Below are 16,322 nucleotides of genomic sequence, written 5' to 3' on the forward strand. Positions count from 1 at the left end.
ATGTCCCCCACCTCCCTCGGGACATGGTCGAAGTTCTGCCAGAGGTGGGAGTTGAAGCTACTTCTGACAGGGGGCTCTGCCAGACGTTCCCAGCAGACCCTCACAACACGCTTGGGCCCCCACCATCGGAGCCAACTCACCACCAGGTGGTGATCAGTTGACAGCTCCGCCCCTCTCTTCACCCGAGTGTCCAAGACATGTGGCCGCAAGTCCGACGACACGATCACAAAGTCGATCATCGAACTGAGGCCTAGGGTGTCCTGGTGCCAAGTGTACATATGAACACCCCTATGCTTGAACATGGTGTTCATTATGGACAATCCGTGACGAGCACAGAAGTCCAATAACAAAACACCACTCGGGTTCAGATCGGGGGGGCCATTCCTCCCAATCACGCCCTTCCAGGTCTCACTATCATTGCCCACGTGAGCATTGAAGTCTCCCAGCAGTATGAGGGAGGTGTGCCCTCCAGCACCCCCTCCAAGGACTCCAAAAAGGGTGGGTACTCCGAACTGCTGTTCGGTGCATACGCACAAACAACAGTTAGGACCCGTCCCCCCACCCGAAGGCGGAGGGAGGCTACCCTCTCATCCACCGGGGTAAACCCCAATGTACAGGCTCCAAGACGGGGGGCAATAAGTATGCCCACACCCGCTCGGCGCCTCTCACCGGGGGCAACTCCAGAGTGGTAGAGAGTCCAGCCCCTCTCAAGGAGATTGGTTCCAGAGTCCAAGCTGTGCGTCAAGGTGAGCCCGACTATATCTAGCCGGAACCTCTCGACCTCGCGCACTAGCTCAGGCTCCTTCCCCTTCAGAGAGGTGACATTCCACGTCCCAAGAGCCAGCTTCTGTAGCCGAGGATCGGACCGCAGGGTCCCCGCCTTCGGCCACTACCCAACTCACACTGCACCCGACCTCCTTGGCCCCTCCCATAGGTGGTGAGCCCATGGGAAGGGGGACCCACGTTGCCTCTTCGGGCTGTGCCCGGCCGAGCCCCATGGGTGCAAGCCCAGCCACTAGGCGCTCACCATTGAAACCCACCTCCAGGCCTGGCTCCAGAGGGGGGGCCCCGGTGACCCGCGTCCGGGCGAGGGAAAACGCTGTCCAAATTTTGTATTCATCATGGAGGTTTTGTTGAACCGCACTTTGTCTCATCCCTCACCTAGGACCAGTTTGCCTTGGGTGGCCCTACCAGGGGCATAAAGCCCCAGACAACAGAGCTCCTAGGATCATTGGGACATGCAAACCCCTCCACCACGATAAGGTGGCGGTTCGAGGAGGGGCTCTTTAAAACTTTATAATTAAAATATTGGGTTGTTTTAGAAAAAGTGCAATGGAGCCCGGGTAGCTTATTGGCACAGTGTTTATCGCTACTACCTCACAGCTCTAGAACAATTCCCAACTCAGTTACAGTCTCTATGGAGTTTTTATGTTTTTTTTATGTGTGTGATAGTTTTCAGGTGGACTAGTGTCCAATCTGAAATGATTATTGCTTTGTCTTTAATGTTACTGTTTTGTTCTGGAATGTTAGAACAAGTATTTCTAAAGCGAAATGACAGAATTTTGAAAACAATTCAATATTTGACAGGAGGCCAATGTAGAGGAACCAGCTGAGGCATAATTTATGCATAATGTTTGATTCAAGTCAAGACTCCTGCAGCATCATTCTGATCCTATTGTAATCTTTTGCAAGAGGACCTTTACAAAGAAATAATGAAATCATAGCATCTAATCAGTGCAGTATCTGTCACTTTTGACATTTCATAACAGTATTGACTACTGTAGAGAGTCAATTTACTGACAAGCATAATTCCAAGGCTAATCAGCAAAAATAATTGGAAAATTTGGCAAGAACCAAGATTTAGTGAGAAGGAGTTCAGCTTTTTAAATTCTCCATGTGATCCTGCAACAAGTAATGCACTTTTGTTTTTGTTTAGTTGGAAGAAGCTTGCAGACATCTGGGCACTGAGATCATTAAGGCTATTACCTTTTTCAAATTGAATGAGGATTTGACAGTTATTTTCATATAGAGCCAGGATGATTTAAACTATGTTTTAAATGAGACAGTGATCAGTGGAATTATTTCTATTAAAAAAAATATACTGTTTTGAAATAATGATAACAGAGCAGCAATTACAATTACATATACTTGTGTCTGCTACCTGATTACAAAGAACTAATGAAATGGGCCTTCTCAAAAGTAAGACTGGCATCATATGTGACAGAATATGCAGCACAACTTCTGCTCCAAGCTCTGGTTTTGTCATGGCTGAATCACAACTCTTTGCTAGTAAGAAAACTGGCATCAAGCCTCCGCAATTGATTCAAAGTGCAGAAACACATCTGGTGTTCAACCCGCCAAAGTAGCACATGTCACTCTTTTCAGATCACTACACTGGCCTCCTGTAGTGGCTAGCATGTATTAAGCTTAAATGATGTTTGCCTACAGAGTATGTCAGAGGGTCTACAACTTTATATGTATGGAGACATTTGTGAGGTTCTATGTTTCTTCTTGACCAATCAGACCTGTTGATGAAAGGCGTCAGCACCATTGCATGGTATTAAATCCCAGTACAGATTCTTTTCATGTGTAGAGCCTTCCTGGTGGAACAAGCTACCCACCTCCATTCTAAACTCTTACTCCCTGAATTTGTTTAAGAAGCATTTGAAGACGTTGTTGAGCTCTTCACTTGTGGTAATCAGTTTTGTGTTGTAACACTCGATGTTACTCAGTTATGTTGATCTCTTTTGTAAGTCACTTTGGGTTAAAACATCTGCTAAGCAAAAAAAATCAGACAGCATTTTAAATTTATTGAGTGTAGTTGCTGAATCCTCTAAGGGTGTCAAATTATACAAACTGGAATTATAACTCCTTCATGAATTTTCATCACAGTTAAAAATCTCACGGTCAAAAGTTATGGAATACACCAGAAAAATAAGAGGTGCTTCACACAAAAGTGAACGAACAGCTAGTTTCCACCCTTACCGTTGACTGTGTTCTCCTTTGTGAAGAAATGCTTCAATGTTCAGTGATATATTGTGATGTAAGAGTCCCTGTCTTGCACCCCAAAAAAAAGGCTGAGTTTCCTAACCAGTTTTTATTCAACTTGAAAAAGGCACAACACGGTTATTTATTATAGCGGGATCTACCACTCTCCTATACACAGACACAGCAATCAGGCACGGTCGTGACCAGGTTAATGGCCAAGTAATACTGTTCACTGCATTTACAATATTTCTTGCATCACCCATCGACAGCAGGCACTCATAGCGCGACCGCAATCTTTTAGGATTCGTTTTCGCTGCGAGCTGCTATAGCGCTGGGAGCCTGCAGTTGTCCCATTGACCAATATGCTGTCTTCCACAGATGTAGCAATCATGCTTTGGGACGTTCTTCAGCTGTAGCAGTTTGCTGTCAAAGCAAGTCCTAGAAGTTCCTGTCGCACCCTACACAACTGTGTTTGATTATATTCAGGAAAAGATTCCAGGCACTCCATGGGAAAAAGACTTTCCTAGACTAAGGTCAAAAAGCTTATGAAATCTTTTCTGGATAAAGGCAGAACCGTAACAACAGTTGCGTGGAGCTTCCATCTGCAGCTAAAGTCACTTCAGTACACATGTACTTTGTGAGTATGCCCGTGTCGATTAAACAGAGGATGCTCTGCAGTCTATATGTGACTTTATGCTGTAGGAAGATAAGTAAATGAATCAAGGTAAATACCATTTGATCTGGCTTTTATATAATTAACATATAAATGTTTTTATATAAATACCATCACAAAACATAATTATAAACAGGACTTTGCATGATACCTTGGCGAGCTCTGTAATCCCCGTTTTTTCTTTGAAGGACAGGTGTGGGGCATATTGTCTGGCAGGATGAGACCCGACCTGTTGCTGCATCCAAACAGTGCCATCTTTCACCTTTATGCATGGTGCAGCTGCGTTGTTCTTATATGTGAGTGTACGTTTCTTGTGGAGAGGACTTCTGTTCTCTTTCTCCAATGTAGAACCCTTGTCCTCATCTGAGTTCACCTCTGCTATAGCAGGTATTTATTTGACAACAGCAGTGTCAGATCGGGGCGAGTGTGAACATGACTGAGAGAATAAAACTGATTAAAAAAATTAAAAAAATCGCTAACCTTTACAAGTACCATAAATTTACACTGGCTGTTACAGACTCAAATCAAATGTATGTTTTTATTCTATAATAGTAAGCATAAGAGCAGCTCACTAACTCACTACTCCAGGATCGAATCACAGACGTCTTGATTACAAGTCAGCAATTCTTACGACTGCACCATCAAATCTCAATGTCGCACCCTAAAGCGAGTTCTTTTTCTGCAGTTGTATTCTTCAATAAAGGTGCACTTGTTTTGTTATACTTGTACCTTTTGTGAAAGTGTTTATTTGATATTTGGACTTCAGGCTTCACACATTATACACTTCATGTCTACATTTTGTCAATTATTACTAAAACATGAAAAACGGTTCCGTTTTAACAATGCGTTTACATAGATTGTTGTAAACACAGAACCACGGTTATTATAGTTAACGAAAGCTAAAATCAAAACTGAAACTATAAATAAAAAAACATTTTCGTAAACTGAAATAAAATAAGTAACAAAACCAAAATGAAAAACTAAAACTAAACAAAACTATTAAAGTAGCTGGAAAGACTAACTGAAATAAAATAATAATTTGCTAAAATCATTTTAGTTTTCATTTTTGAATGAATTTTCTTGCCGTTAGTCTTTAACCCTTATAAGTTTTAACTGTAAAACAGAAAGTCATCCACCATGAGCCGCCCACACATTTTCATCCAGTGAACAGCGGCTGGTGATGGAGCGCAGCTGTTCATACAGCATTTGTGGTGACAGAGCAAGCTGAATGCGGGCGCGTAAAGCGTGTGAAATAGAAAGCGATTTACGTGCCGCCTTTCTTTGCGCTAGTTGTATATCAAGGTGTAATTCAAACGGCTGAAATCGGAATGTGCTTGTCAACAAAACCATTACCTTATGGACAGAAAAATCACGAGTGAGTAACGTTTCAGTTTATTTCTCAGGTGACTGCTTTTTGTTGACAGCATTTCACTTGCCACTTCGCACAAGAGAAATCCATTTTTACTTTCTCATATATGATGTATACAGAAAGTATAGTAATGATGAAAAAATTTGACCTCGATATTTTGATGAATCTTGACGTTATAGACCTCAAGTGCGAGTGTGTGTGTAAACACTATAACTCAAAAACACAACTAGATAGTTGGATGAAATTCGGCATGTGGTTGTTACACCACAATTGTAGATCTGTATTAACTTTTGGGCCAAATCCATCATCCGGAAGTGTTACTTAACCTGAACACATACTCGATTTTTTTTTATTATACATGCAGCTGCAAAGTCCGATTTATTCAACTTTACTTTTATAACAATTATTCAATATATTATTAATTTTATTTGATTTGTTGTTGATGGTTCTTTAATATACATAATATAAACATTGTCTTGTGGTTTACTCCTCAAATACAGTATCTATCCCCATATCAGAGCATACGAGAAAGTCGAGGGGAGACCACTCCTGATTTTTGAAAATAAAACAGCACTGATCTAGAGACTTACTAGGTCATCATGCAACATCAGCATATTGTTGCTGACCAATCACTTTTGCTTTAAAAACATCGTTTAACAATGAAGCAAAACAAACAAAGGTAGGTAGGCAAAGAGTGTCTGCCAAGTGATGAACAACTAAACATACTAATGGGTTTTTGTATTTATTCCATATTTATTAATTTATCTTTTTTAGTTCATATTCACAACTCAAAATACCTGATATTGTGAAAGTAATCCATTAGCAGAATTATATTTTAAAATATTTTGTCTCTCTCTCAAAATAGATAGTTGAAATAGTTGAAATATCATATTCATTTTGTTCTTAACATCAGCCTTATCATACATATTGCATACCAGGGAGTTTTCCTGCATTACATCCAAACCTGCTGAGGTAGGCTCCAGGTTTCCTGTGCTCCTGCTCTGGGTAAACCAGGTTTAGATAATGTATATATTGTTCTCTGTCATTTTATGCCTGTCCGTACTCCTATTACCTGCTCTTGCTCTGCTCATTATGGGTTTACTGTCCGTTATGTTGGGCTATTCAAGTCTCACTGCCCCTAACCTTGACACTACATGCTTGTTTTTCTTTGTTTCCCTTAATACAGCTAGGTGGGGTCTGCACACTGATTCAAGTCTAAGAGCCCTGTTCTTCCTGACTTTCATGAGAAAATATTTTACAAATTATAAAATTGTATAAAATTGTTCATATTCAGTATTTAGTTTTGGTTATGCTTGTTTTTATCAGACAAAAACAAAACCAGATAGTAAACCATGTATTGTAGTAAGCTTCCACTAACATTAAAATCGTATCTGTTAAGTGTACAGTTCTGTCTGATTGTGACACAAAACTAAACTCCGTAGGAGCTGCATGCCATAATTACTAAAACTAAAACTGAAACTAATAGATATAAAAATAAAATAGAAATGTCTTTGTGAAATAAAAACTAAACAAAAAATAAAAATACACGATGAAGGAAAACTAAAACTAAACTGAACTTCCAAGTAAGGTCAGAAAAAATATAGAAATAAAAACTAATATAAAAAGGCAAAACTATAATAACCTTGCACAGAACACACATGAAATGCATGAATTCCAAATAACAATATATTATTTACCCTATACAATTCCAGGCAACTCACACGCATGTAAACAGACTTGAGCTGAGAGATCTTTCTGCCCTTTCTGTGTTGGTGAGGGGTGGGATAGCAGGCTGCTTGCTGCTTTTGCTGATCGACACATTTATAACACAAAGACGCTGATGGAGAGGTGCGAAGGGATTTAAGGTGGGCCGGGATTACGAGGCTTTGGTAATTCTAGTGTTAAAGTGCCAGGCAACTGGCCTATAATGCTGCGAACCAGGGAGCCAACTTGACAGATCTCTCTGCTTCCACCTACTGAACAGAAGTATATTACCTATGCTTTCTGACTGTCGTCCTTCTGCACATTTAGCCTTGCTACCACTACTAGCCCTTTTGAGCTCACTACATACAGTAATTATGGGGAAGAGCACCACTTTGACAGTGGCAGCCCATAGCCTTCAGTCTCAGTCATAACAAGATGCCTCTTGACAATACATGCTCTTGATTCTTATTGACATTCAGCTTTGTGTTAAAGTCTAAAATAAAGACAAATCAAGCCAGATATTTTTCACGTTTAACAAGACATTAAATAATTTTAAGTCATAAGAATTCCCTGGCTGAACAAATGTAAACACTGTTTATAATGGGTGAAAATGTATTATACACACATCAAACACACATGTATAGTGTGTAAAAATTGTATTTGTATAATTTATTTTTGATATCAATTCCCAACTTTGCAAGCCTTCTTTTTTTAAAATGTACTCTTTTTTTTTTACTAGCTATCAGTAATCTTATACCGACAAGTTACGGAACATGCAGGTCTATGTATACTGCTGCCCTTAGAGTTGAGTAGAGTTAGCTGATAAACCTCTTACCTTATCAAGATGTAACACAGCTCCTGAGGCAGACCCCAGCATTATTGGTATAAAGATGCTGTCACTGCTAAGAAAGGTGAGCCATGGAATAAAAGGAATGTAGGCTTTAAAGGAATTCAGTTTACTGAGATGAGGGTAATGCTACAGATTCTGAGGCTCTTTTATTTTCCATTAACTGTATGATCAGATATGTCTGTCAGTTTTTTAAACTGACACATTAATTTAACTATGAGTGAAATCAGGGGTAAAATTAAGAGATTAGAATTGTGCTCTAAAGGTAAGCAAAGCATTATCTGGATTTTAATTGCATGATGATTATGAAAAGGGAACATCTGAGATTTGTCTTTGTGCCTTCAAAATTGTACCTCAAAAAGGCCAGTATTATAAAACTGCACATCCTTCTTAATTCTTCTTAATTATTTTTTTATGCTGCTATCTTCTGGTTAAACATACAATATTTTAATATATTGAAAAGATCTATACCATCAATAGTATTCTACTATATTGAGAATACATATTTAAATCCCTCCACCCAATCATTTTTTTAAATAAAACCTTTAAAATATAGAGGAAAACAGACCTAAAGTTAATACTAGTATCACTGGGAACAAGACAGCAGTAAGTGGTGAACACCCATCACAAGGTATACTCAGTCTTAACAGGTTGAATAAGAAACACCAATTAATCTCCAACACATGTCTTTGGGATATGAGTAAAAACTGAAGTACTCAAAATAATTATCATCAAATGATCTACAGAATATTCAGCTTCACTTTTTAGATACATGAAAATTGCTTCATGTTTTATCATGAATTGCATGGGCAGAGAGTGTTAATAAATATAAAAAAGCCCTCTTTAAAGCTCGCTCAGAATACTATTCTACATTAATAGATAACAATAATAAAAATCCACGGGTACTGTTTAGAACAGTGGCTAAATTAACAAATGGATATTCAGATCAACAGTGCAAAATACCAACAGATATTAGTAGTACAGACTTTATGAACTTCTTCAATGAGAAAATTAAAAATATAAGATCCCAGATCTCTGCATCACACTACAAACCAAATACTGGCTTAGCAGACCCTGTCTCACATTGCATTCAGCACTTTAGTAATTTTAGTCCTGTAACTGAGCAGGAAGTCTTCACTTTAATTTCTAAAATGAAGCCCACTACTTGTTCCCTAGATCCAGTGCCAACAAAACTAGTAAAAAGTGCAATGAATGTTCTTGCAGCGCCTATTCTAAACATTATCAGTAGTTCATTATTGCATAGCACAGTACCTGATGTACTAAAAGTGTCAGTCATTAAACCATTACTTAAAAAGTCAGACCTAGACCCACACATACTAAATAATTATAGGCCTATTTCAAATCTAACGTTTCTCTCTAAAATACTAGAAAAAGTAGTCGCCAATCAGCTTCAGTCACACCTTACGCATTACAATTTATTTGAGAAATTCCAGTTTAGTTTTCGCACTGGTCATAGTACAGAAACGGCACTAATGTGGGTTGTAAACGACATTCTGATATCCTCCGATGAAGGAAACTCCACTGTAATTATGTTGTTGGACTTAAGTGCAGCATTTGACACCATTGACCATTCTATTTTACTACACAGGCTAGAAAATGATGTTGGGCTTACAGGCACCGTGCTCGCTTGGTTTAGTTCAGGGGTCGGCAACCCGCGGCTCTGGAGCCACATGCGGCTCTTCAGCCTCCTTGTAGTGGCTCCCTTTGGCCTTGACAAAAAAAAAACCATGAAAATGAATAATGGCAATTTCTTAATTTAAGTTGTATTTATATATATGTTTATTTACGACTACTACTGTTATACATTTTAACATCTAATTTAGAGAGTTTAATTCTGCGTGGACAGAAGCAATTGCCTTCACCGCCAATGACGCTGGCTTACCGGTGTGCTTAATATGTCGCGATAAATTATCGAACAACAAAAAATGTAACGTTGAAAGACATTTTCGAAACAAGCACTCAGCATTCAAAATACCCAAGTGAAGATAAGCGAAAGAGAGCAATTTCGGAACTGCAACGGAAAGCTGAACAGAGCAAACATACTTTCAAAAAGTGGATCACTTCTACACAGTCAACTACAGCTGCTAGTTTTGTGGCAGCTCAAGAGATCGTAAGGAGGGGTAAGCCGTTCACAGACGGAGAATACATGAAAGAATCGTTCATAAAAATATCAGAGCATCTATTCTCCGACTTTAAAAACAAACGGGAAATTGTTCAGAAAATGCAAGCTGCATTTAGAGAAAGATTCAGTGAGTTCAGAAAGGAAAAACACACACTCTCTCCTTCCCTGTCACACCCCTGGACATCGACCCATCCCTGCTGAACACATCCGCATTCACAGGAGTGAGTAAGTAAGCCCGATCTAGAAATTGAACTGGACGACATGGCAGATAAAGATTAATGGGTGTCCAAGTTCAAATGCCTGACAGCGGATCTTGAAGAAGTCGCCCGTCAGAAGGCTACTCTCGCTAAAGAGCACAAATGGAGTGATATTGAAAACCTCCCCAAACCCGACAAATTTGTTTTCGACACATGGAGTGCCATTCCCGAAACGTATATGAACATGAAAAAATATGCATTTGGAGTCCTGTCCGTCTTTGGCTCAACATACTTAAGTGAGCAAGTTTTCTCAAGCATGAACTTCATAAAGTCCAAATATCGCTCCCGCCTCACACATGAGAGCCTGCAGTCCTGTGTGAAGGTCAAAGTCACATTGTACAGCCCCGACATAGAGATGATCAGCAGCGAACTTCAGGAACAGAAGTCACACTAAACAGGTGAGAACAATAGCATTTAATATGCTATTATTTTTCAGAAAAAAAAAACACATTCATTTCGGACCCGGAGCTGATGTAGGTTTTTTTGTATGTTCAGGTGCTTCAGTTGATTCAGCACACTGAAATGGAATTTAATGTTTACTTTTTTAAAGCTGCTAAGCTACAGCTAAATGTTTTATTTATATTAAAGTGGGCTAGTTTTTATTTTAATTTTACACAGGTATAGGAAGGACCCAAATAGGCCTGCATAGTTCAGTTTAATTTATTTCAAAGTAGGCCTACACATGCACACTGCACTTCTGTTTGTTGTATTCCGTGGTTGTAACATGTAAAATCTAAAAAAAGATTAAAACTTTTAAAAGTTTATAAGCTGTGTTATGTTTTGCGGCTCCAGACTATTTTTCTTTGGAGGAAGGGGGGGCAAAATGGCTCTTTTCATAGTGAAGGTTGCAGACCCCTGGTTTAGTTCTTATTTATCAAATCGATTCCAATATGTACAGAAATGTGCTGACAGTGCTCCATCATTATACACAGAAGTTCAATATGGTGTCCCGCAGGGCTCAGTACTGGGACCTTTACTGTTTTTACTTTACATGCTTCCACTGGGATCTATCATTAGGAAACATAATGTTAATTTTCACTCGTATGCAGATGACACCCAGTTATACCTTTCATTTAAATCAAATGAAGTTTCTCCAATGTTGTCTTTAATTAGTTGTGTTAGTGAATTAAAGGAGTGGATGAATGAGAACTACTTGTCTTTAAATACAGATAAAACAGAGATGTTAATTGTTGGAGGAATGACGCTGATCATAACAATATTTTGTCATCATTTAACTCAGTTGGAATCCCAATTAATTTTACTGAATCAGCCTGCAATCTAGGAGTTATCTTTGACTCTAGCATGTCATTTAAAGCGCATATTACAAAGCTATCCAAAACATGTTTCTTCCATCTTAAAAATGTTAGGAAATTAAGGCGCTTTCTAAATAAACAGAATTCTGAGAAATGAATTCATGCATTTATCTCTAGTAGGATTGACTACTGCAATGCAGTGTTCACTGGATGTTCAAACTGTTCTTTATACAGCCTCCGGTTAATACAAAATGCGGCTGCAAGAATTATTACAAGAACAAGAAAATACGAACACATAACTCCAGTTCTTAAATCCTTACACTGGCTCCCGGTTAAGTTTAGGGCAGATTTCAAAATCCTTCTTTTAACATATAAAGCATTAAATGGCCGAGGTCCAGCGTACTTGTCTGAACTTATCATGACTTACAAACCAGAGTGCACATTAAGATCTCAAGATTGCTGGTCTGCTTATGGTTCCAAGGATTAATAAAATAACAATGGGAGGTCGAGCTTTTAGTTACAGGGCCCCTAAACTGTGGAATGGTCTGCCTGCTACTATAAGAGATGTCCCTTCGGTCTCAGCTTTTAAATCCCAGCTGAAGACTCACTACTTCAGTTTAGCATATCCTGACTAGAGCGGCTGATTAACTGTATATACTGCATCTCTGTTGTTAGTCATTAGCACTAAAACATAAGTAACATGATAGTTAGAATTGGATACTAACCCTCACTTATTCTGTTTCTCTTCTCAGTACTCAAATGTGGCACTTGGTGCCACAGCCCACCTGCCAAGTTGTTTTGCCTGCCTAAGGTAAAGTCATTCCTGATGGAGGATTGCAGGAATCGTGAGAAAGAGGGGTCTTTTCTTTGGATTGGCTGGCCCAACACTGTTTCAGCCATGGAATGGCCAAATGGGGGAGGCAGCTTGATGGATGAGGTCTCCAGGAGTCTAAAGTTATCTAAATCTTATTACAGTATGTGATATCATCTACTGTTAAATTCTGCTCCGTACTTCTAAAAAATTTTTTATTTTTTTATTGAGGATTTGTTCTGTTCTGTGTATTGTATTGTATTGTATTGACCCCCTTCTTTTGACACCCACTGCACGCCCAACCTACCTGGAAAGGGGTCTCTCTTTGAACTGCCTTCCCAAGGTTTCTTCCATTTTTTCCCTACTAGGTTTTTTTTTGGGAGTTTTTCCTTGTCTTCTTAGAGAGTCAAGGCTGGGGGGCTGTTAAGAGGCAGGGCCTGTTAAAGCCCATTGCGGCACTTCCTGTGTGATTTTGGGCTATACAAAAAAAACTGTATTGTATTGTATTGTATCATTTTCCTATGTCATCAAGCAATGTCTCTCCATCACAGAAAATACATTTTACTATCAGTTATACTTGCAGCCATGGGTCATAGATACCAGTTCTAAAAAGTTATCATTTTTGCTTTTTCATGACTTTTTTTTACTGGCAAGAAAGCTGTGTTAAGAGATATTACTGTTTTTACCCTCTCACAATTAGACTACTCTCATTGTGGTCTTTCACAATTTTGAAAGTATAAAGTCATTTCATGTAAACAGATGTCCTTTGCATTCTGGAGCTAAAAATTGACATGATTAACAGTGGATCCAAATTCAATCTAAGGTGCAATTTGAAACACATTTAGAATACAATCTTTTCAAATAATAATTGCAAATTATTATCACTTGTTAATGCATTATTAATTATAACACTCTTTGGAATGAGAATGTTTTAAATTATAGTAACCTCACATTTTTTTCTTTGATGGATTTACCTATCTACCCATTACCCATTAATGAAATTAATGTGAAACTGTACCTGGCTGTCATGGATACCACTAGGATAACAAAGGGTAGGAGAAAGTTCTGAGTAACATCTCTGGATGAGAAGGAGACTTACACTGACCTACAAAAATTACAAGAACGAAGCAACCCAGTTTGTCAGTGCAACAATATGGTGGTATATAAGGGGCATAAGCTCCTGTAAGGAGTGGTGGCTGTAAGGTGAAGCAAAGTAGGAAAGAGAGCGAGAGAAAGTGAAAACGGAAGGAGTGAAAGCACGAGAGTGGCATCTTACACACACATGCAGCTTTTTACAAGCACCAGAAAAGAACAGCTGAAAACTAATCAAAGCCTTAGATAAGTTCAACTGGAGTACAGCCGACATCTGACGAGGGAAGTAATTAACAGGGCAAAGCTGAAGTCGATTGTCCAGTGGGTGGTGAAAGGTTAAAGCCGATGGTCTCGTAGTGATTCAGCTGAATGCAAAAATCATGAAAGCTACTGTAGAAAGGGATAAAGATGACCTATTCTCTGCCTTTTTGAAGTACACGTTTAAATGCTGTGTCCAGCAGCATGTACAGTTCAGGTTTTCAAGCCAACAGTACAGACAGCTTCATGTGCGAAAAGTGTTTAGTTAAGTTAGAGTTGGTTGGGAAATATGTGGTTTGGAGGACCACGTTAGGAATTTGATAGCAATTAAGCAAACCAAAAATTGGATCAGCTCGGTTAGTTTAGACAACTTGGCTACTTCTTGTGAATTTCCCCTTGGGATTAGTAAAGTATCTATCTATCTATCTATCTATCTATCTATCTATCTATCTATCTATCTATCTATCTATCTATCTATCTATCTATCTATCTACTTCTGATTCGGCTTTAGTTGCTACAGGTTTGTAGTCAGTGCATGGGCGAAATCAGCAACACCAGTTCAGCCAGGTGAGTGAGTAACAGTGAGACGGGGGTCTAAGAAGCCAAAACCTAGTCTCTCACCACCTAGGTCACCGATTTGGACCCAGAACAAATTCTCAGCACTCTGTAGCATTTCTATGGATCCTGAGAACAATCATCACAACAGATGATTCCATAGTGTGGAATATTAGAATTCCAACCTATCTTAGACCTGCAGTTAATGTTAAATGCTTCCCCAGGGGTGAAGATATCTGATATAGAGGCTTAACTGGATCTTCTCACTTACGATGAGGTATCTACCTTATTGCTATATGTCAGCAATAACAATATTTATTTACAGCAATCTGAGGTATTACACTTCATCTCTCTATGCACCAAAGAAAAAAGAAAATGTTGGATTTTAACTGTTTCTGATCCTTTACCAAGATTATACAGAAGGGATGTGAATGACAACAGGTTGCATTCCGTTCACTGCTGGCTAGAAACCTGGTGTGCAAATAAAAGCATACAATTGGGAGGATTTTTGGAAAAGGACGCTAAGGAGAACGCTAAGGAGAAGTGAACTTTGTGCTGGCTTTGTGCTGCTTGTCGCTCTGCGTGTCAATAATTTAAAAGCCTGTACATCACCAATTTTCCTGTCTCACTGTCTTGTCTTGCGTGAAGTTAAAATGTTTTATAATAGTGAGATGTTACTCATATCCTTAGCCCGACATCCACATATCATATGTGTTAACAAAGCATGTTTTATAAGTTTACATGTGTTTAAAGCATTTGGGATGGGTATTTTAAGGCTTAAACTATAAAAATGTTTATTTATATGGTTTTTCTATATCACGGATTTTCTCCTGTTGCTGATGGGTCTGGAACATAACTTCCGCGATAGGCGGGCAATCACTTGTATTTAAAAACCCGCGAAGTCGTGAATCCACGAAAAGTGAACCGCGAAGTAGCGAGGGATTACTGTAGTTTATAATTTGTTACTAACCCTCACATATTCTGTTTCTCTTCTCTGTACTCACATGTGGCATTTGGTGTCACTGCCCTATTCCAAATTGTTTGCCTGCCTGTGGAAAAGTCATCTCAGATAAAGGAGCACTGAAATTATCAGGTAGAAGGGCCCTTTCATCATATTGGCCAGCCCAACACTGACTCAGCTGTGGAGTGGCCAGTAGGGGGGAGCCAGCTTGTTGGCCGAGGTCTCCAGGTCTCTGAACAAATGTGATTCGTCATATGTGGTATAATCTCCTCTTGCATCTTGCTTTGTAGCTTGTATTATTACTGTTGTACTATTTTATTGTATTCCTGAGGTGGCAATAATAGATTGGCCATATAGATCTGTGAAGATGATTACTTGTGTTCTGTTTTGTGTATTGTATTTTATTTACCCCATTTTTGACACCCATTGTACACCCAACCTACCCTGAAAGGGGTCTTTCTCTGAATTGCCTTTCCCAAGATTTCTTCCATTTTTTTTCCCTAAAAGGTTTTTTTTTTGGGAGTTTTTTCATGTCTTCTTAGGGAGTCAAGGCTGGGAAGCTGTCAAAAAACAGGGCCTCTTAAAACCCATTGCAGCACTAATTGTGTGATTTTGGACTGTACAAAAAATAAATGGATGTTGTTGAGAGAAGCAAAATGGAAACGTATGCTGTTCCCCCAGGATGTTAGAGAGCAGGAAGTCTAGCAAATGCAAGGTGAAGTGGGAATGTACGGGAGACTGCAGTACTTTTAACAAAGTCAAGAGCTTGAAGGCTGCCTCAGGCACCCCATAATGTCAATCAATTGGTTAGAGGAGCAGACACACTCAGATAGACTAAGGTTTGAGAAACATTATTTTAAAATTGCACCCTTAAGATGAATAGGGTACACTACCAGTCAAACAACGGTTTTAGTCATGCTAGTAAAGGCATGCTTGCAGGGTGGTTTATATTGTTCAAATAGTTAAGGAAAAAAATACCTATGGTTGGCAGTTTTAAAAACTTTTTTTTTGGGACAGTGCCTAAAAAAGCATGGTTACCTTCATTTTTTTATTATAAAGCTAATTTTAAATCCATTTTTAATTAAAATCAGTGATTTTTTTAAGCAGAGTGAATCACTTCATTAGCAATAATTACGTATTTTATATGCAAGAGTCTAGGTGCTTTTTCTATTTTAAATAAACTTTGCACATTTACATTTATATAAACGCTGCAAGTGAAACCCTATAAATATCAAATAATTAACCAACTACAAGTAGTAACCACAAGGTACAGTCCTGTCTCTTTTTCTGTTCACTCTATAAACATTTAAACACAACATTAAACATAACACCACGTCATGTCACTTACATACATTCCCAGAAGATTCTGCATTTATGGGGTGTATTGATAAAGGGGATGAGATGGAGAACA

The 16,322-nt window shown here is 38.9% G+C and overlaps 1 protein-coding gene across 2 annotated transcripts in view; it reads right to left on the minus strand.

Moving 5' to 3' along the window:
* Positions 1–16,322, minus strand: part of grid2 (glutamate receptor, ionotropic, delta 2) — a 2,355,570-nt gene that overhangs the window by 1,039,167 nt on the left and 1,300,081 nt on the right. The window lies entirely within an intron of this gene.

The sequence above is a fragment of the Erpetoichthys calabaricus genome, chromosome 5 (assembly GCF_900747795.2).
Source record: "Erpetoichthys calabaricus chromosome 5, fErpCal1.3, whole genome shotgun sequence".
Classification (NCBI taxonomy): domain Eukaryota; kingdom Metazoa; phylum Chordata; class Cladistia; order Polypteriformes; family Polypteridae; genus Erpetoichthys; species Erpetoichthys calabaricus.